Source organism: Bufo bufo, chromosome 1 (assembly GCF_905171765.1).
Source record: "Bufo bufo chromosome 1, aBufBuf1.1, whole genome shotgun sequence".
Classification (NCBI taxonomy): Eukaryota; Metazoa; Chordata; class Amphibia; order Anura; family Bufonidae; genus Bufo; species Bufo bufo.
In genome coordinates this window covers 261,862,643-261,884,120 of record NC_053389.1, presented here as the reverse complement: position 1 = coordinate 261,884,120, position 21,478 = coordinate 261,862,643, and positions in this window count along the sequence as shown.

Here is a 21,478-nt window from a genome sequence, read left to right as displayed (position 1 = left end):
ATTATTCAGGTTATCGCAGGGGTACACTTATTTATATTAAGGTATATCTATTTAGGTTTGCTTCCCCAGGTTTTGCCTGCCGTTTTCATTGTTCGTTCCCTGTGCCTCCCGCTCCTGTCTCCCTTCTGGGAGCGGAATCGGGGGCCGCATGGGTTAATTTCTTATCTCCCTCTACCCTGCGCGATCTACCTCTTCCCCCTTCCCCCCTCTAGTCTCTGGTGGGGGCCAGGCGCCGGTTATGTTAGAGCTTACCTCCTTTGTCTCTCAGTTTCCAGCCGGTGTCTGGTGCTGGAGCCGTAATCTCGCGAGACTTCGGCCGCCTGTGATCTTGCGGCGGCCATTTTCTTGTGGTCTTTTTTCCCTTCTCTGTTCTTCCCTCTAGTGCAGCTTGTTCCCTCTCGTCGGTAGCCACGCCCACTTCCTCCCTGGGCTTGTTCTGTTCTGACTCTGCTCCTGTGTGCACACTTGCTGGGTGACTACCCTCTGTGTGCCCCTATTTATTTAGTTTAGTTAGTTGCTAGGTGGTTTTTACACCCCCCTCTTTGTGTGACCCATCTGCTTGCTTACTGGCCATTTTTCCCTGGGCATATATTATACAGTTGTAATCATGTCTTATACTGGGCATCCCTCAGAGACAGGGAGAGACACGCAGGTCTCTTCTCCTGCTCCTGCAGCCGCTGGCACCGCATTCTCTGCGGAAGCCTTTCAGCGGTCAGTGTCTGAAGCCATTATGGCTGCTGTCATATAGAGATATAGCAGTGCTGGGTGTGTTGGGGCAGCTGAGTGTGTTGTGTATAGATGTCGACTTAGCCAGCTATAACAGTAGAAGTCTCATATTTTTTCAGTCAGCAGCAAGGCAGCTCTTATGGTCGTGTGGTTAGGTGCTTTGCCTCTGATACAGAAGGTCGTGGGTTCGAATCCCAGCAGAAACTTTTCTGAAATACAAGCACTGACTCCATATATGGACATACAGGGCGGGACACAGGAAGAGGCTGACATGGAGGTAAGTGTTTATTTTTATTTTTTTTAATACCCGACTGTTACTGCCATGGGGGTGCGGGAGGCACTTGATACTGGCACATGGGGGGAGGGGGGTTGGCACCTGATACTTGCACATGGGGGGGGAAGGGGGGTTGTCGCCTGATACTGGCACATGAGGGGAGGAGAGAGGCACCTGATACTGGCACATGGGGGGGAGAGGGGTTGGCTGGCACCTGATACTGGCACATGGGGGGGAGAGAGGCACTTGATACTGGCACTTTTTTTTGGGGGGGGGAGATGGCACTATGATACTGGGACATGGGGGGGGAAGGAGAGAGGCACTTGATACTGACATGTGGGAGGCGGGGTTTGGCACTTGATACTGGCACATGGGTGGGTTTGGCACTATGATACTGGCACATGGGGGGAGAGGCACTTGATAATGGCACTTTTTTGGGGGGGAGATGGCACTATGATACTGGGACATGGGGGGGTTTGGCACTTGATATTTGCACATGGGTGGGTTTGGCACTATGATACTGGCACATGGGGGGAGAGGCACTTGATACTGGCACTTTTTTTTGGGGGGGGAGATGGCACTATGATAGTGGGACATGGGGGGGAAGAGAGAGGCACTTGATACTGGCACATGGGGGGGGTTTGGCACTATGATACTGGCACATGGGGGTGGGAAGGAGAGAAGCACTTGATACTGGCACATTGGGGGGATGGGAGATGTCACTATGATACTGGGACATGTGGGGGGAGGAGAGAGGCACTTGATACTGGCACATGATTGGGGGGCATCTATGGGGACACTTACTGGCACATTATTGGGGGGCATTATGGGGGACACTAGGCCGGCAGCCTATCAGAGGCCGGACACTGAGGGGCATCTACTGGGGCACTATATATGGGCCATTTTATACTGGTACATTATGGGGGGCACTAGCAGGAAGGGGGGAGAGGAGCACTATGGGGGAATTTACTGGGGGCACTATATAGGGGTATTTTATACTGGGACATTATGGGGGCACTATGGGGACATTAGCTCAACTGGGGGCATTACAAGGGGGTATTTTTGCACTGTCACATTATAAAGAGAATTATTTCTACTTGGGGGGCATTATGGTGGGCTTTATTACTCCCCATGGTATGACCCCCTAGTAGCAGCACCAGCCTCTCCCTGCTCTGCTCTCCCTCTGCCCCTTCTCCAAATCCTTATTATGAAATCTTTCTCATTAGGATAAAGCACAACATCACCTCCACCGAGCCCCCGACCAAAGTGTGGAAGTGGTGTCCGAGATCCCCAAGGGCCAAGTCAAGTAATTGTAAGTTTTCATATGAAATATGTTTATGTCATACACATATAGCCTACACTGTGCCACACAATATACAGTATACCGCTACACTGTGCCCCACAATATACAGTATACCGCTACACTGTGCCAAAGGAGTGGGGTTTACACAGGAGGAGGGAGGTGCGAAGCGAGCTGGGTGGGCCCTTACAAATATTTGCTGTGGGGCCCAGTCACTTCTAGTTACACCCCTGCACTGAACCCTCAACACTTCTTAGTTCCTGCTCATATTTTAGATAAGTAGGAGTACAGGGCAAGAGATGTTCTTTGTAATCCCTGTTAAAGGGGTTGTCTCACTTCAGCAAATGGCATTTATCATGTAGACAAAGTTAATACAAGTCACTTACTAATGTACTGTTATTGTCCATATTGCTTTCTTTGCTGGCTTGATTCATTTTTCCATCTCATTATACACTACTGGTATCCAGGGTTTACGACCACCCTGCAATCCACCAGTGGTGGCCGTGCTTGCGCACTATAGGAAAAAGTGCAGGCTTTTCTGGTCCCTGGGACCGTGGAAGCATGCATAGGCATACATGCGCAGTAGCTCTAGTCCCAGCCACCTTGTATCTGTGCTGCAGCGCTGACTGTGACCCCTGGAAATGAGCAGAGTTGCAAAAAGGGATGATTATTGGCTTTTTGGCCAAGGGTTTTGGTATTTCGGAAACTGCGCAGTTTGTGAACTGTTCGCATGCTGCTGTTGTGAAATTGTACAGTGAGTTGGTAAATGGCACCATTGCAAATAAGTGACATGGAAATTGTGCCATTGATGTAAGAGGTGAATGTTGGCTATGAAAGTGTGCAAGGGTGGACTGACACGCTAAAGTGGAGTATCTCACCTCCAAAATAACCCCGGGGGTTACCAGACTTGTGTCTAAAACAACAGTTCAGTGAACCCTACTGCGTATGGGGCTCAGAAGCAGACAGATGGTCACTGCCCCCCTAACAAATTTGCATTGGCAGAAAGGGCTTTCATTTTCAGAGTAATATCGGAATTGGACCTTCACTGATTGGCAAAGGGTTGCTTTTCCAATGAGTCACATTTTCTGCTTCATTGAGCGGATGTTTATTGGCGCATCAGACGAGGGAACAATTGCTGGAATAACACAAGCTGGTGGTGGCATGGTTATGGTCTGGGGCTTCCCTCCCCTGAGACACCCCACGCCGCCGTCGACCCAGGTCCACTAAACCCTGCACCAACTCCCGTAACCCAGTCCAAAGCTCCCCTATCCACCACCAGCCACCGCCCCTGGGGTCCCCCCCTACCCCATCAGATTTGCTACTGCCAAGGGGTTACTCCCTTGCGACTCTCCTGGCTGCACAGAAAATAACCTCCCAGGCTGTGAGCGCTGCGATTGGCCAGCGCTACAGCAGAACAAGGGCAGACTCCGCCTACCATAACTTAGTGACTGAAATCTCTGCCTACCATAACTTTGTGACCGAAGATACCGGAGGGCATAGCAGGAGAACGGAGCGGCGCCCAGGGATAATAGTAAGTGCAGTGAGATCCCCGGGCGCCGCTCTCCATCTCTGTATACTTAGTTCACATTGTCATAATGGGTGAAAGGTCCTCTTTAACTGTTACCAGTTCAGTAGATGGTTGACACAGGCACTATACACATGAAATGCAGTCCTTACAGTTGGAATATGCAGTTCCAAAGGCTGTGTACAGAAGGCTGGTCTTTCTCTCTTTTCAATCAGACTGTACAATTATGGGATTTTACTAGTATATGACGTAAAGTCATGATTTTATGAAAGACACGGAGGCGAGTATTGCTATAACTTCCTTTACTGACAACCACAGCAGCAAAGAAAAAATGAAGATATTAACATATTGCCATAGCAACTGTCCCTCCCCACACAGTAGACCCTATATAATGTCCATCAGTCTTCATAACTTCCTCTTTCTTGGCGAATGCCACCTCTATCAGAACGACTCCTGGAACCCTCACACAGAGACCTCAGGAAAACTGCGAACCCGCAGATTCGGAAAACTGGAGAGACCACAACCACATCCTTCCTTGGAACCGAAGGTCAACAAAGGAGTCCTCCTGCAAACGGAACTGCCGAACTGGAACGGGCAGAAGACACCCCATAGGAACACCTGGATGTACATCATCATTCTATTCAACCTGCAAGAGAATAAAATTGCATGAAAGGAAATGTTCCATCCAAATTAAAATCCGCCACCTGTAAATCAATCAAATGACATCAACATGAATCATTCAAAATGACACAGTACAACCTAAATAAGCAATGAGCAATAATCCAAGGGAGGGAAAATACAAAGGGAGGGCAATACTCGCCTCCGTGTCTTTCATAAAATCATGACTTTACGTCATATACTAGTAAAATCCCATAATTTTATTCCAAGACACGGAGGCTTCCTATTGCAAGTTCAAAGCTGCACAACCACGGAAGAAAAAACATGAGGAGCAGGGCGAAAGTAAAATTCCTTAAAAGTCGAAACTCGAGACCAGTAGGCGATCTTCATAATGTCCTCCAAACGAGCTCCCGACACCAACATAGAGGTGGAAGTAGCGCTCCTAGTGGAATGAGCGGTGAATACCGAGGTATCCACCCCTGCCAAAGACATACACCACTTGACCCAACGAGCCAGTGTGGGAGTAGCCATCGGAGCAAAAGGACGCCGATAGGAGAGAAATAATTGAAAACTTTCAGACGACCTATGCCCAGAGGTACGAGCTTCGTACTCTTGGAGACAAGCAACCGGACAAAGGTTAGAAATAGACGGAAAACTGGGATAAGATACAGAGCGAATGTGGGTTTTGGTACGGCGAGAAATATTGAAAGTTACCCCATCCGGGGAAAAAGACCTGGCATCGACATCCAATGCCCTGACATCAGAAACCCTCTTGCAAGATACAAGGCAAAAGAGGGTAACCAACTTGGCAGAGAGCTGGCGAAGAGAAAGCAGAGAGTTAGACGGCCAAGCCGTGAAAAGATCCAATACCAAGGAAACATCCCAAGTGGAAGAAAAACGCGGCCGAGGAGGCCACGACAAACGTGAACCCTTGAGAAGGCGACAAACTAGAGGATGTTGCCCGGCAGGCCGACCCTCAAAACCCAGATGGAAGGAAGAAATTGCGGAGCGAAAAAGGTTGATGGTGCGGTACGCCTTACCTTCCTCGAATAAAGAAGTAAAAAACTCTAGAATGTCTGAAACGGGAGCTGAGCGGGGATCCAAACTCCGTGCGACGCACCAACTAGTCCATGATCCCCAGGCCGCTCTATAGGCCCTTCTGGTGCCAGGAGCCCACGACTGTTCCAAGAGTCTTCTAGCAGCGTCCGAAAGTTCCTCGCCCTGTCCGAAACGCCTGATATTCTGCAAGCCAGCAGACGGAGAGATCCCTCCAGCAATAGCGGGTGTTGTGCGCCTCCGGCGTCTAAGAGAAGCTCTGGCAGGTCCGGCAGGAACAACGGTGGTAAGATGAGAAGGTCCAGCAGGTGAGGGAACCATGACTGAGAGGTCCAGAATGGCACAATCAACACTAACTCCCCATGTTGCCAGCGCACCTGGGTCAGGACCCGTGGGATCATCGCAAACGGTGGAAATGCGTAGAGTAGAGGTCCGTGCCAATCCTGCAGGAACGCGTCCACAGCCTCTGCGTCTGGATCCGGGCGCCAACTGAAGAAACGCGGCAACTGAGTATTCAGCCGAGACGCAAACAGGTCGATACAGAACGGACCCCAGAGGGAGGAGATGTGAGAGAACACCCGACCATCTAACTTCCAGTCGCTGCCATCCCTGAGATACCGAGAGTTCCAGTCCGCTTGGATGTTCTGCAGACCAGGGAGATACTCCGCCACCACCGTCACCTGTTGATTGAGACAGAAGGACCAGAACTCCTTGGCCAAGTGAGATAACATGCTCGAATGGGTACCTCCCATGGAGTTGACATATCGGACAGCCGACACGTTGTCCATGCGTAGGCGAATGCAGGCGCTGGCACTGTGCTTGGCAAAACTGCGGATGGCAAAAGATCTGGCCAGGAGCTCCAGGGCGTTGATATGGAGTGAGGCTTCCTCCTGAGACCAGGGACCTCCAGTGGAAACTCCGTCGCAGTGGGCCCCCCACCCGAGAAGGCTGGCGTCGGAGTCGATGGTGAAATCCGGACGAGGACCGCAAATCGCCTTCCCATTCCATGCCTGAATGTTCGAGATCCACCAGCGTAACTCGTCCCGAGTCTCGGTATCCAGCGAGATCGTATCCGCGAACGAAGCCCCGGTCTGTAGGTGCGCGTGCTTCAAGCGCTGAAGAGCCCGGTAATGGAGAGGAGCCGGAAACACTGCTTGGATGGACGAGGAGAGGAGTCCTATGATCCGTGCCAGGTGACGAAGTATAATCCGTTGAGCGGTCAGCGTCTTGCGCAGCTCCTTGCGTATGGACCGGAGCTTCGCCAAAGGGAGGCTAAGAGTTTCCGAGACGGAATCCACCGAAAAACCGAGGAATTCCATAACTCTGGATGGGTCCAGGGACGACTTCTCGTAGTTGATGAGGAAACCTAGACGGGATAGGAGGTTCATAGTTACCTGTAACTGCGAGCGGAGAACAGCGGGGTCCTGGGCCATAAGAAGGAGGTCGTCCAGGTAGATGATCAACCTGATCCCGCGACTGCGGAGCCAAGCTACCACTGGGCGCATGACCTTGGTGAAGCACCAGGGGGCCGAAGACAGACCGAAGGGAAGGCAAGTGAAACGCCAAACCTGATCTTTCCACAGGAAACGGAGGAGATCCCTGGATGTCCTCGAGACCGGGACAGTGAGATAGGCATCCTTCAGATCTAACTTCACCATCCAATCCCCTTGAAGGAGGAGATCCCTGAGTAGGTGAATACCCTCCATTTTGAAGTGCCTGTAACGAACAAACCTGTTTAGCGGTTTGAGGTTTATGACGGGGCGCATCTGCCCCCCTTTCTTTCGTACCAAGAAAATACTGCTGAGCAGACCTACCGAAGGGTAAGGCACCAACTCGATTGCGTCCTTGAGAAAGAGGTCTGAGAGTTCCTTGTCTATGGCCAGCGACGCAGGCCCGGACGTTGGAATAGGAGGGGGAGCAGGGAGATGATAAGGGGACTGAACCAGTTCTATCTGGAAACCCTGGATAGTGGCTAACACCCAGCCGTCCGACGTGATTGATTCCCAAGCATGAGAAAAAAGTCGGAGTCTGCCCCCTACACGAACTGGAAAAGAAAGAAGATGAGGAACACTTACCAAGGGGACGACGGAACCCGGAGTTTCCTCTGAACGGTCTTCGGCTAGGAGCACCTCGGGATGGGAAGAAACTCTGTGAAGGCCTTGCGTCCTGGAAGGAGGATCGTTGATTAAAGGGTCTTTGACCATAGGAGCCTCTGCCCGAGCCTCGGGCATGGAAGGAGGAGCGGCCGGCAGAGCGGCCCCTGAAGTTGCCGGCCCTTTAGGAAAAATGGCCCTGGAATACCTTCCTCATGGAAGATTGAGCCTTGTCAAGGGCCGTAAAGGCTCCGACAAATTTTCCCATGTCCTTAATAAATGAATCCCCAAACAGGAGACCCTGAGCATCACTTCCAGCCTCAGTGAGGGACAAATTCACTAATTTGGGCTCAATTTTAAACAAAATAGCCTTACGGCGTTCAATAGACAGGGAACTGTTGACGTTGCCTGCTATACAGATGGCCCTTTGGATCCACCCACGGAGTTCCTCCGGATAAACTGATGTGTTGGACTCTCTGGCTATCTCCGCCATGTCAAAGATCTTGGCCAGTGGGCCGAAAACGTCCAGGAGTTTGTCCTGGCATGCTTTTAAGGCCGATTCTAGGCCCTTTCTGGGGTTCCACCCAGACTTAGATAAGAATTGGATCATTTTTGGATCCACTGACGGGGTCTCACAAACCTTATTCGCCACAATGGGTCTAGGGCATTCTGCTTTCATCTTATTGCGAGCCTCTTTAGATAGAGGGCAACGCACCCGAGCCTCTAGGTATTGTGCCACATGGTCAAGGGGAAGCCATTCGGAAGATCTAGGGTGGTGGAGATTGTCGGGGTCAAAAAGGGGATCTCCAAGGGGGTCGGTTAGGACGCCTGAAGGACCCTGTATAACGTCCGAGGACGAAGCGCCCAGAGGCGTAGAGGTAGGAGCCGAAACCAAGTCGGCAGGGGCAGAATCGGACATCTCGTCCTCAGGGAAAACCATGTCCTCAAATCTCACCTCCTCATCAGAGTCGACCTCAGAGTCGATCTCAGTTTCAGGGTGCGTTCTCGCACACTTCCAATTCCGCGCCCGTTCTGCCCGGCGGGATGAGGCTCTTTTGCGCGATAACGCGCTCTCTTGGGTGGCATTGGTCTCACCAATCAAAGTGGTTCTGGAGGCGTGAGGTACAGGTACTTCAGCTTGTATTATGTCACTAGAGACACCAGGGCGTGCTGAGAGGGCATCGGAGATGGACCTGGTTAGGGTATTGGTAACGGTCCCCATAGCAGCACACTGTCCCAGCACACTCAGCTCTGCTATATCTCTATATATGATAGCTTCCCCAGCACACCCAGCTCTGCTACATCTAATATACATGACAGCTGCACCAGCACACTCAGCTCTACTATATTTCTATATATGACAGCTGCCCCAGCACACCCAGCTCTGCTATATCTCTATATATAGAGATATGTGCTGGGACAGCTGTCATATAGAGATATAGCAGTGCTGGGTGTGTTGGTGCAGCTGTCATGTGTATAGATGTACACTTAGCCAGCTATAACAGTAGAAGTCTCATATTTTTGCAATCAGTAGCAATGCAGCCCTTATGGCTATGTGGGTAAATGCTTTGCCTCTGATACATGGTACATGGAGGTTGTGGGTTCGAATCCCAGACACTTCAGGAGACAGTAAGATTAGATCACATTAGCAAGGCTATTTAACTAACTTGAAAATAAACTGTCACACACGCTGCCGGGGCGCTTGACAGCTACGCCACTGGTTCAGTGGTCCACTAAACCACTGCTAGGGATTGAAATAGGACTATTTAAAGAGAAAATATATATTATGTGACATTCCTGCTAAATAGTGCTGTGCTATAATACTTTGCATTGGTTTATGCAATATACTCAGGATAAGCTGAAGTAAAGGTTAACTCTTCTCTTGGGACACTGTTTTCTAGAAGGAAAGTGGAGCTGAGCCTCTGAGCTTGGCCTCACCTCTAGCTAGTTAGTGCAATCAGAGACAGGGAGACAGGAGTGCAATGGAGCAGGATTGAAGTAAGCTACCCCAAGTCCTGTCAGTAAAAGCCAGCTTGTTTGAGACACAAAAAGGACTCAGTGTGCAATGGGCGCCTCCCCCTAGTGCCCTCTATATAATGCATCCCAGGTGTAGGAAATGCCGAGTGGTATAGTGCGGCCTAAAATGGCTTTTTATGTGTGGCACGGTGTTCCTACCTGGATACGGCTGGACCCCAGACTTTGGCTCCAAAGCAATAAATAGGGGGAATAATTGAGGAATTGGAAAGAACTTGAGTCCAGACCTTGAGATGAAGTTCAATGGCAGCTTTACTTAAATAAACGTTTCTCCAAAATGGTTTACAGGCTTTGTCTTGGTTCCAGCAGGCTTTAGCATGAAACTGGCAGGCAAACTCCACTCTGTAATATCTGTTTCTCTCTGTATAACTCAGCTTTTTCTTTATGCTGCACTTCACTTTGTAGTCTCACTCTAGGTTATGGCAGGAAACTTTCCTCCTGGCTCCTGAGGCTTCAAGCTTTGGCCTCCATGGCCAGCAGAGCTTAAGGTGCTCTGGCTGGCTTGGGCACGTCCAGCAGAGACATGCCTCTGCACACCCTTTCCCTAGCTGGGGGTCAGCTAGACTGACTAGAACTCCTGCCCCACCCTTCCTGCAGGAAGTAGGACTCGCCCACCTCTCTCCAGAGGGGGGTTAGAATGGAATGGAAGGTTCCATTCTATCTAAGTACAGCTCTGCCTTGTTTTCTGCCACCTGCTGGTGAACCAGGCACATTACATGAACAGTTACATAACATTAGAAATGCACAGTGTAGAGGACCTGAAACATAATGCATAGATGACTTTATGTTAAGGACAGTAGCAGGGTACAGAAGTGGTAACACAAGTGGAGCATGCCCAATGATGCTATGCAGATAAGGAATCCCTAAGACTGTTGAGAAGCAGAAAGAGGGAGTGTGGGATTTAACCTGTGAAGGTAATACACTTCTAAGGCTTCATTAGGGTGCTTTTGGCTGTCCTATCCTACCCTTGTGACAGCTTGTAGTGCTGTTTTTGGACTCTGCACCTTGCAGTTAGAGCACTGAGTTGGGGATGGGAGAGAAAGAGAATAACACTGGTGACAACGATAGTAGTAGTAGAACTCATGGTGACAGTCCTCGCTCTGACGCTCCCTGCCTTGTGCAGTCATAGGGGGGGGGGGGGGCACCATTGTTCCATAGGGGCACATCTTGGTATTGTGGTTCTTCTGCCTGGTGGTGGTTTGGGGTGCCCTTAATGTAGGTTGGTTTTTGGGGTGCAAGGCAGGATCCCAGTGCAGTTCAAGGCAATGTTGTTCTGTAGAAATGCAGGTGTTGGTGCACACAAGGTCAGTTTTGTGAAACAACAGATCTTTACTAGAGGTAATGGTGGCAAAATGTACCTACAGCAGTAGTCGCAGTTCAGATTATGCATGGACTGACAGACCTTACAAATGTGGTTTCTGCAGTTTTTTTTTCCAGTTCTACAGGCTGCAGAGGTCGTAGACAGGCCTAAATGTGTCTCTGGGTCATTCTTTCTAATCAGTGCTTTCTGTCTCTGTCCCAACCACAGGGGTGCAATACATATGAAGATCTATGTTTCCAAGGCAGGTTAACCTTTCTGCAACCAGTAAAACATTTTTCTCAACCCCTTATGAAGTGGGAGGTCGGCACACTCCAGTAGGACCTGCAGACATTATTAATGAAGTTGGACTTAGCTGCACCCCTCAGCTGAGTTGGTACATGGAGTATTGTGATGTATAAGACTGTGCAGTTCCCCAAAACAGGATCACTCCAAGAAGGCTGATTGTTATAATGTTGCATTGTTAAGTGAAATTGTGAGATTTTTTGTATTTGTATACTTAGTAGTATTGTATAGATAGGTCAGGGTTAACCAACTTAACTCAACCACTTTAGGTTGCTAGGAGATGTACCTGGGTCCACCCCTAAGTAGAGATAGTCTTCTCTTCACTGTTTACCTGCTCACCTTTTGCAACTTCAGCGGTCAGCAGCTGTTATTACTAATCCACCGTCCCATTCACTGCAAAGGGATAACTCCTTCCTATTCACTTCAATAAAGAAGGAGCTGTCCCATCAGTGGCATACCTCCAATAGAGGCAGACCACGCAGCTATGGGGTCCGTGGGGAAAAGGGCCCGCAGTGGAGGATAGGCCCCACCCCTACACTCATTATGTACAGCTTGAGTATAGTATCCCTACCATCAGTGGAGAAAGTTAAAGGACCTGTGATGATGTCATCACAGGTCCTGTATATGTAGTAAAGGAGCTGCACAAAGAATGGTATTATATCATGAAAGTAGGGCATTTAAGTAGAAGCATGCAATGGTCATTTCCAATCAATCAACAACAGTGGTGGGTATACCCCCACAGAAAGTGTCAATGTCTCAATAACTTGTCATGTGGCCTTGAGCATCGATTACAGCTTGACAACCATGTCTCATACTGTTCACAAGTCGACTTATTGTCTGCTGAGGCATGGTTTCCCACTCTTCTTGAAGGACAGTACTCAGGTCATTGAGGTTCTGGGGTGCAGAGTTACGAGCCTCTATATGGCGGCTCAGCTGATCCCATTGGTTTTCAATGTGATTCAGGTCTGGAGAAAGTGCAGGCCACTTCATTTGAGGCACCCCAGTCTCCAGCAGCCGTTCCCTAATGACACGACCTCAATGAGCTGGGGCATTGTCATCCATGAAGATGAAATTAGGCCTGCATTGTTCATGCAGAGGCACAATGACTGGATTAATGATGTTATTCAAGTAGTATGGGCTTATCACTGGACCATTTACAAAGTGTAGGGCAGTTCTGTATTGACTAGACACACCTGTCCACACTGTAACACTACCACCACCAAAGGCTCATCTGATGACAACAGTTGCTGATGCATAGCACTCTCCTTGATGTCTCCAACATCGTTGGCCACCATAATTTCTGCTTATTGTTAATCCCTCATCCAACGTAGATGCTCCCTGGCCCATGTGAAATGATCATGCCTGTGCCTGGTGGTGTGGTCAGGTACCCTTGCAGATCATCTAGCATGTAGACCGCACTGATGTTAATGGTTTTGAATCATCTGATGTGACACTTGGGTGCCTCTCACCTCCCTTAAATGTGCCTGGAGTTGAGTGGCTTTCTTTATCCGGTTCCGCAGGGCAATGCTCACAATGAAGTGGTCATCAGTTTGCAATGTGGCCAAAGGACATCCTCTTCTATGCCTTTCTGTGACTCTTCCAGTCTCTCTGTATCTCTGTCACAACCTGCTGATGACACTCTGTGACACTTCTGTCTGAGAACATCCTGCTTGAAGCCTTGCAATGGCGAGGTACTGTTGATCAATTGTTAGGTGTCATCTTGGTCTCATGATGTTAAAATGTGAACAGCATGATGAGGAGGACTGTTTAAATACAAATTCTAATTGAACCAGGAAATTTATTTGGCGATTCATGGATCAAACACCTGTTGTCAATTTTGCCGTTAAGCTCCTTGTTAGAGAACAGCAAGTTGTGCAAAAAGTACTGAAACATTGAACAGTTGGACATGAGCGAAGCAGTTGAGATTTGTTTTCGGGTCCAGTTCACCGAATTTTCTTCTGCCAGGGAGGAGACTGGAGAAGCCAGACCTATGCCTCCAGAAAATATGCACACTGGTTTATTGCGGACCCTGACGCTCTGGACTTATTTCCCATTGGGGTGCACCATGCTTTACCATCTCTTCCAGAGAGCAGCAACATGTGGTGACAACTCAACGGTGTCCGGGGGACCCAGTGTAGCGATGGGGTACCTCAAAGCCGGCCACTGTACTATAGGCCCCAGCATTGCCTTGTCTTCGAGAAAATGTCAGCATTGAGGTAGTAGTAATCACGTACATTTATGATGCGCCTTAAAAAAAAATTACACCCCCCAAATTTTTTTTTTTATACATTTCAACCATGTAGTAAGTGCGTACACAAAAAACAGACCCTTAGGCATAAGTGAAATAATGCAGGCCTCAGCATTGCGTGGACTGTGACAAAATGTTGATATTGAGGCAGTAATCACGTACATTTATGCTGCGCCTTAAATAAATTTAATAATTTATTTTATGTTATGTTTTATATATTTTTTTGATCTGTAAGCAGTAACATACAGAATTTTACAATTTCAACTGTGTGGAAACTGAATACACATAAACTGATGATTGAGAGGCATTAGTAGCATGATGCAGGCCGCAGCAGCCATATAGAACATGATAATAGGCAGACAGACAGCAGTCCGACAGCAACAGTGGCAAGATGGGGCACAGCCAGCAGAAAGAGTGTGAAAATCCTCCTGAATCCAGGCTTGGTTAATTGTGACAAAAGTGATGTTTTGGATGCTGTCGTTCATGTCGCAGTTGTCCCTGCTGATAAACTTTTGTGGCTTCTTTGAAGGGCTGCAGCACCCAACAGGTGTCATGGATGAGCTGCCACTTCCTGACCTCGAAGCAACACATGCTCCCTGCTGATGAGGCTGTCTGGTGCATGACAAAATCGTTCACAGCTTTCTGCTGCTTGTACAAACGCTCAAGCATATGCAATGTCAAATTCCATAGAGTTGGCATGTCACAGATTAAGCGGTGTAGCTGCATGCCATTTTATTGCTGCAGGTCCAGGAGAGTTCCTCTCCATGTAAGAGAGACTGAAGTGCTTGGACAGTCTCTTGGACTTTGCTAGCACCTTGCACAAGCTAGTGTACTTATTTAGAAAGCGCTGCACCACTAGATATCACGTGTGCCATGCAGGGAGCATGTGTTATTTCACCCAGGTTCAGTGCGGCCACATTGCACCCATTGTCGCTGACCACCTTGCCCAGTTGGAGTTGGCAGGGTGACAGCCAGCGGGATGTTTGCTTCATGATGTAGTTGAGCAACTGCTCACCAGTGGGGCTACTCTCTCCAAGGCCGATCAGCTCCCACATGGCATGGCAACGACCCAACACATGTGATAGCAAGAAGAGGTAGGGAGAGTGACCCTGTGCCCTGCTGCTGTTGAGGACGGGACCGTGTCCATGGAGGAGGAGGTGGAGGAGGCAGATAAGTGCCTGCTGTGGGAGCCAGCCCTATGATATGGTGGAAGGTAGTCATAAGGACCTGGCCATATTGCTGGGCGTGAAAGACATGTACTGTCCCTGTAAAAGCTCCTCCAGGTGTCCACTCAGCTTGATGCACAGTGAGAAACGCAAGGAGTGGTCTGCATTCTCTGCCACATGAGAGTACAAGGCTCTACTACAATGGTACTACAGCAACTGCACCGCCAGCAACATGGCCAGGTGGGGGTTTAGCTTGTAGACAAGATAATTGCTGGTGGAGAAAAGTTTTTTCATGGCCAAATGTTCTGTTATAGATGTCTCACGATGAAGCCAATGACAAGGAGGAGTCTTAGCAAGAGAAGAAGAGAGTGATGAACATGAAGATGATGACAAAGGTACCGTACTGCTTGGGGGTGCATTTTTGCTCCCACAAAGAGGACGAGGAAAATAGGGACAGACTTGTTCTAATTGGGAATGCTGGCCAGTTGTATTTTCCCAAAGGATCTGGTGATGCCGCCTTATGTGCTGCAATAGACCTCTATTACCTATAATTGTGTTTGAATGGCCACGGCTTACTTTAATCTTGCAGATCATGCACACTGCTGTGGTTTTGAGGGCCTGCCTTGTGGAGAAAAAGCACCATACAGCAGTTGATCGCACAGAGCTACAGTCAGCCAAGCTGGGCTAAGCTCTGGCACATTTTGGGCCTAACCCACCCCCAGCATCAGCAGCATCATCAGATCCTAAAGAAGACTCTGCCTGTTCTTTAGGAACTATGTGGCCTTTGCTCTTTATTGCTGCCGCCACTGTCCTCCTCTGATGTTGTCTCCTCCTCAGCACCCCGATCTGGCTCCCAGGTCCTGTCCAGCACACAATCATCCCTCCCTGCCACTTTTACCAAACTGTGAGATAACATGGTGGGCTCCTGGGCCCCCCTCCCCTGCTCTATGTTTTCCCCGACTGCCACTGTCACTGCCCCCACCATCCATGCCGTGGCTACAGGTGCCACTATAACCACCACCATCTCAGATAATGTTGTGCACTACCTTGTGTATTGGTGCAGTAAACACGTATATATACTGCTAGTTTGAATATAATCAACAACCCCCCCCCAAAAAAAAAAAAAGATAAAAAAACGTGTGAATATAGGGAAACTGATTTAGGCCTAAATTCGTTATACCTCAAAGGTACTTTTGCATGCTGGCCTGTGTGTGTATTGATCACCTACTGTATATGCTGGTTTAATTAAACTGAACAAGTACCCAAAAAAAATTAAATTGTGAGTGTGTGGAAACTAAATACCGTATTTTTCGCTTTATAAGACGCACCCCCCCCCCCAAAAGTGAGGGGAAAATGGCTGTGCGTCTTATAAAGTGGATACTTCGCTGGCCGCTATGCTGCACAGCACGGGCAGCAAAGTATCAGTGTGGAGGGAGGAGGCGGGGACACTCATGGCGGGGCCCGGTGCAGTGACTCTACTCTAATACACCGGGCCCCGCAACTGTTAAATACATTCAATCTGATCTATATCTAAATGTATACGCTCTGTTCGGTACTTACTTACTGTAGTACCGTAAGTATAGAATTAAGACGGCGCAGACCGGCATCTCCCTCGGTCATACGCCGCCTGCCGCATCTCCCTCCTCATGCGCCGCCTGCCCCAGCTCCCTCTGTCATGCGCCGCCTGCCCCAGCTCCCTCTGTCATGCACTGCCTGCCTGTTCATTCATAAAGTGAGAGAAGCAGGCAGGCGACGCATGAGGAGGGAGCTGGGGCAGGCGGCGCATGACCGAGGGAGCTGGGGCAGGCGGCGCATGAGGAGGGTGCTGCGGCAGGCGGCGCATGACCGAGGGAGCTGCCAGTCTGCGCCGTCTAAATGCTATACTTATGGTACTACAGTAAGTACCGAACAGAGCGTATACATTTAGATATAAATCGGATTGAATGTATTTAACAGTTGCGGGGCCCGGTGTATTAGAGTAGAGTCAATGCACCGGGCCCCGCCATGAGTGTCTCCGCCTCCTCCCTCCACACTGATGCATCTGATGGGGGATCTGTAGATGACACTTATGGGGATCTGTGGATGACATAAGTGTCATCCACAGATCCCCCATCAGTGTCATCCACAGATCCCTCATCAGTGTCATCCACAGATCCCTCATCAGTATCATCCACAGATCCCTCATCAGTGTCATCCACAGATCCCCCATCAGTGTCATCCACAGATCCCCCATCAGTGTCATCCACAGATCCCCCATCAGTGTCATCCACAGATCCCCCATCAGTGTCATCCACAGATACCCCATCAGTGTCATCCACAGATCCCCCCCATAACAGTGTGTCATCCACAGATCCCCCCATAACAGTGCATCATCCACAGATCCCCCCATAACAGTGCGTCATCCACAGATCCCCGATAACAGTGCATCATCCACAGATCCCCATAACAGTGCATCATCTACAGACCACCATTAGTTCAAAACCTACCAAAAGCACACCTTTTGGTTAAAAAAATATTTTTCTTATTTTCCTCAAAAACCTAGGTGCGTCTTATCATCAGGTGCGTCTTATAAAGCGATAAATACGGTATACAGTACATGAACAGACTATTGAGGCTCAATTTATCTTTAATACACACAGGTAGATTGCTGCTATACCTTGTGTCTTGTAGTAATTATATATATATATATATATATATATATATATATATATATAAACTCACCTAAAGAATTATTAGGAACACCTCTTCTATTTCTCATTAATGCAATTATCTAGTCAACAAATCACATGGCAGTTGCTTCAATGCATTTAGGGGTGTGGTCCTGGTCAAGACAATCTCCTGAACTCCAAACTGAATGTCAGAATGGGAAAGAAAGGTGATTTAAGCAATTTTGAGCGTGGCATGGTTGTTGGTGCCAGACGGACCGGTCTGAGTATTTCACAATCTGCTCAGTTACTGGGATTTTCACGCACAACCATTTCTAGGGTTTACAAAGAATGGTGTGAAAAGGGAAAAACATCCAGTATGCGGCAGTCCTGTGGGCAAAAATGCCTTGTGGATGCTAGAGGTCATAGGTCAATAGGAAAAAGAGGCTACAATTTGCACGAGCTCACCAAAATTGGACTGTTGAAGACTGGAAAAATGTTTCCTGGTCTGATGAGTCTCGATTTCTGTTGAGACATTCAAATGGTAGAGTCCGAATTTGGCATAAACAGAATGAGAACATGTATCCATTCTCTGATGGCTACTTCCAGCAGGATAATGCACCATGTCACAAAGCTCGAATCATTTCAAATTGGTTTCTTGAACATGACAATGAGTTCACTGTACTAAAATGGCCCCACAGTGACCAGATCTTAACCCAATAGAGCATCTTTGGGATGTGGTGGAACGGGAGCTTCGTGCCCTGGATCTGCATCCCTCAAATCTCCATCAACTGCAAGATGCTATCCTATCAATATGAGGCAACATTTTTAAAGAATGCTATCAGCACCTTGTTGAATCAATGCCACTTAAAATTAAGGCAGTTCTGAAGGCAAAAGGGGTCCAACACTGTATTAGTATGGTGTTCCTAATAATTCTTTAGGTGAGTGTATATACTGGTTTAATGACATATAACAATCCCCCAAAAATTTTAATTCCAACGGTATGGAAACTGAATATATGTAAATGGCCAATTAAGGCTTGACACTCAATTTCATCTTAACACACACAGGTAAATTGCTGCCACACCGTGGGTATTGCTGCAGTAATCATGTATATAAGCTTCTTAATTAAATTTAAAGGCCCCCAAAAAATGTAATTGCAACCGTGTGGAAACTGAAAATACACCAACTGATAACTGAGGCTTGATGCTCAATTTCTAATTGACGCACACAGGTAGATTGCTGCCACACCGTGGTTATTGCTGCAGTAATCACATATATATGCTTCTTAATTAAATTGAAAGCACCTCCCAAAAATTTTTTATTGCGACCGTGGAAACTGAAAATACATAAACGGACGACTGAGGCGCTGCTTAATTATTTTGAACCCCACAAAAAAGGATTTCTGTGAAAATAGGGAAACAAAATCAAAACATTTGCTTGCAGGTAGCTGCTTTTGAGGTGAAACTGCACTTCTGAATGCAGGATCAACCACAGGTCCTGCCTCTTCTCTCCCTGTCTGTCAGATGCCCTGCTTCTCTCTATTGTACACAACACACAATTCTTCTTTGGAATTCTAGCCTTTCCCTTCAATGTCCCTGGCAATAAGCTAGATTGATTTCTGATTGTCCCTGATTGATTTTTCGCTGACTCCCAATGATCGTTTTCCTGGCAAACACTGTAACACCCAACCACCCTATCTCAAAGCCCAGCACAGAATGACGTTCTGCTCATTCTGCTAGGGCTCCTCCCTGCATTCTGTAGCACTGATTGGCTCATCCAGTCTGTCTGTCAGCCTGGGAGCCAATCAGAGAAAATCCCCCCCCACTTCCTCTCAGGGTCATGTAAGAACCGTTCTTCTTTCTTTCTAATGCTTTTTTCCTGTCTACATATGCACTAAAATGGCGCTACACACCACTTTAGTGGATTCGTCCAAAACAAACCCGGAAAGATTCAGGTTCGTCTACCATCCGAAAAATAGCAAAGTTCAGTCTTGGTTTGGTCCGAACTGGTTCACTCATCCTTAATATATATCCTTTTAATTTTGGTGATGAATATGAACTGTATATTTGCGATACACTGATTTAGAGATTGATCTATCTAATTGATAATTTGGTGGATTGCCAATAGTATTGTACTTTTTCTGGCCTAATTGGATGAGTGGAATATGTTAATTTACTCATTTGGTTAAATCAAGAATATTCTTTACGACATTAGCACACTTTATGGATTATGGTCATATTTAGTAGACCATAGAGCAGTGCCTCTAGGCTCCACTCAGGCACTCACTACCGGATCAGTGGCGGTGTAGTGGTATAGCGAGTTAGTCAATAATGAGGATATTAAGATTTTGAGAGCCATATATTAAGAGAATGTTCAGACCTTTGTGTTTATAATGTGTTAGCAAGCATTTCCCATTTATGCCTGACTGGATATTGAAACCTAAAAAAATGGCTGGCTCACAGTAATTTGCATATATCTTTACTAATACACTGCTCAAAAAAATGAAGGGAACACAAAAATAACACATCCTAGATCTGAATTAATTAAATATTCTTCTGAAATACTTTGTTCTTTACATAGTTGAATGTGCTGACAACAAAATCACACAAAAATAAAAAAATGGAAATCAAATTTTTTAACCCATGGAGGTCTGGATTTGGAGTCACACTCAAAATTAAAGTGGAAAAACACACTACAGGCTGATCCAACTTTGATGTAATGTCCTTAAAACAAGTCAAAATGAGGCTCAGTAGTGTGTGTGGCCTCCACGTGCCTGTATGACCTCCCTACAACGCCTGTGCATGCTCCTGATGAGGTGGCGGACGATCTCCTGAGGGATTTCCTCCCAGACCTGGACTAAAGCATCTGCCAATTCCTGGACAGTCTGTGGTGCAACGTGACGTTGGTGGATAGAGCGAGACATGATGTCCCAGATGTGCTCAATTGGAATCAGGTCTGGGGAACGGGCAGCCAAGTCCATAGCATCAATGCCTTCGTCTTGCAGGAACTGCTGACACACTCCAGCCACATGAGGTCTAGCATTGTCTTGCATTAGGAGGAACCCAGGGCCAACCGCACCAGCATATGGTCTCACAAGGGGTCTGAGAATCTCATCTTGGTACCTAATGGCAGTCAGGCTACCTCTGGTGAGCACATGTAGGGCTGTGCGGCCCTCCAAAGAAATGCCACCCCACACCATTACTGACCCAATGCCAAACCGGTCATGCTGGAGGATGTTGCAGGCAGCATAACGTTCTCCACAGCGTCTCCAGACTCTGTCACGTCTGTCACATGTGCTCAGTGTGAACCTGCTTTCATCTGTGAAGAGCACAGGGTGCCAGTGGCGAATTTGCCAATCTTGGTGTTCTCTGGCAAATGCCAAACGTCCTGCACGGTGTTGAGCTGTAAGCACAACCCCCACCTGTGGACGTCGGGCCCTCATATCACCCTCATGGAGTCTGTTTCTGACCGTTTGAGCAGACACATGCACATTTGTGGCCTGCTGGAGGTCATTTTGCAGGGCTCTGGCAGTGCTCCTCCTGTTCCTCCTTGCACAAAGGTGGAGGTAGCGGTCCTGCTGCTGGGTTGTTGCCCTCCTACGGCCTCCTCCACGTCTCCCAATGTACTGCCCTGTCTCCTGGTAGCGCCTCCATGCTCTGGACACTACGCTGACAGACACAGCAAACCTTCTTGCCACAGCTCGCATTGATGTGCCATCCTGGATAAGCTACACTACCTGAGCCACTTATGTGGGTTGTAGACTCCGTCTCATGCTACCACTAGAGTGAAAGCACCGCCAGCATTCAAAAGTGACCAAAACATCAGCCAGGAAGCATAGGAACTGAGAAGTGGTCTGTGGTTACCACCTGCAGAACCACTCCTTTATTGGGGGTGTCTTGCTAATTGCCTATAATTTCCACCTGTTGTCTATCCCATTTGCACAACAGCATGTGAAATTGATTGTCACTCAGTGTTGCTTCCTAAGTGGACAGTTTGATTTCACAGAAGTGTGATTGACTTGGAGTTACATTGTGTTGTTTAAGTGTTCCCTTTATTTTTTTGAGCAGTGTACATATACACAATACAACACAATAAAAAAAACGAATAGATAAAAAGCTAAATTTCATATACCCTATATATGATCATGGCCCCTTTAAATGTGGAGCTCTCGCATATATAAAATTCAT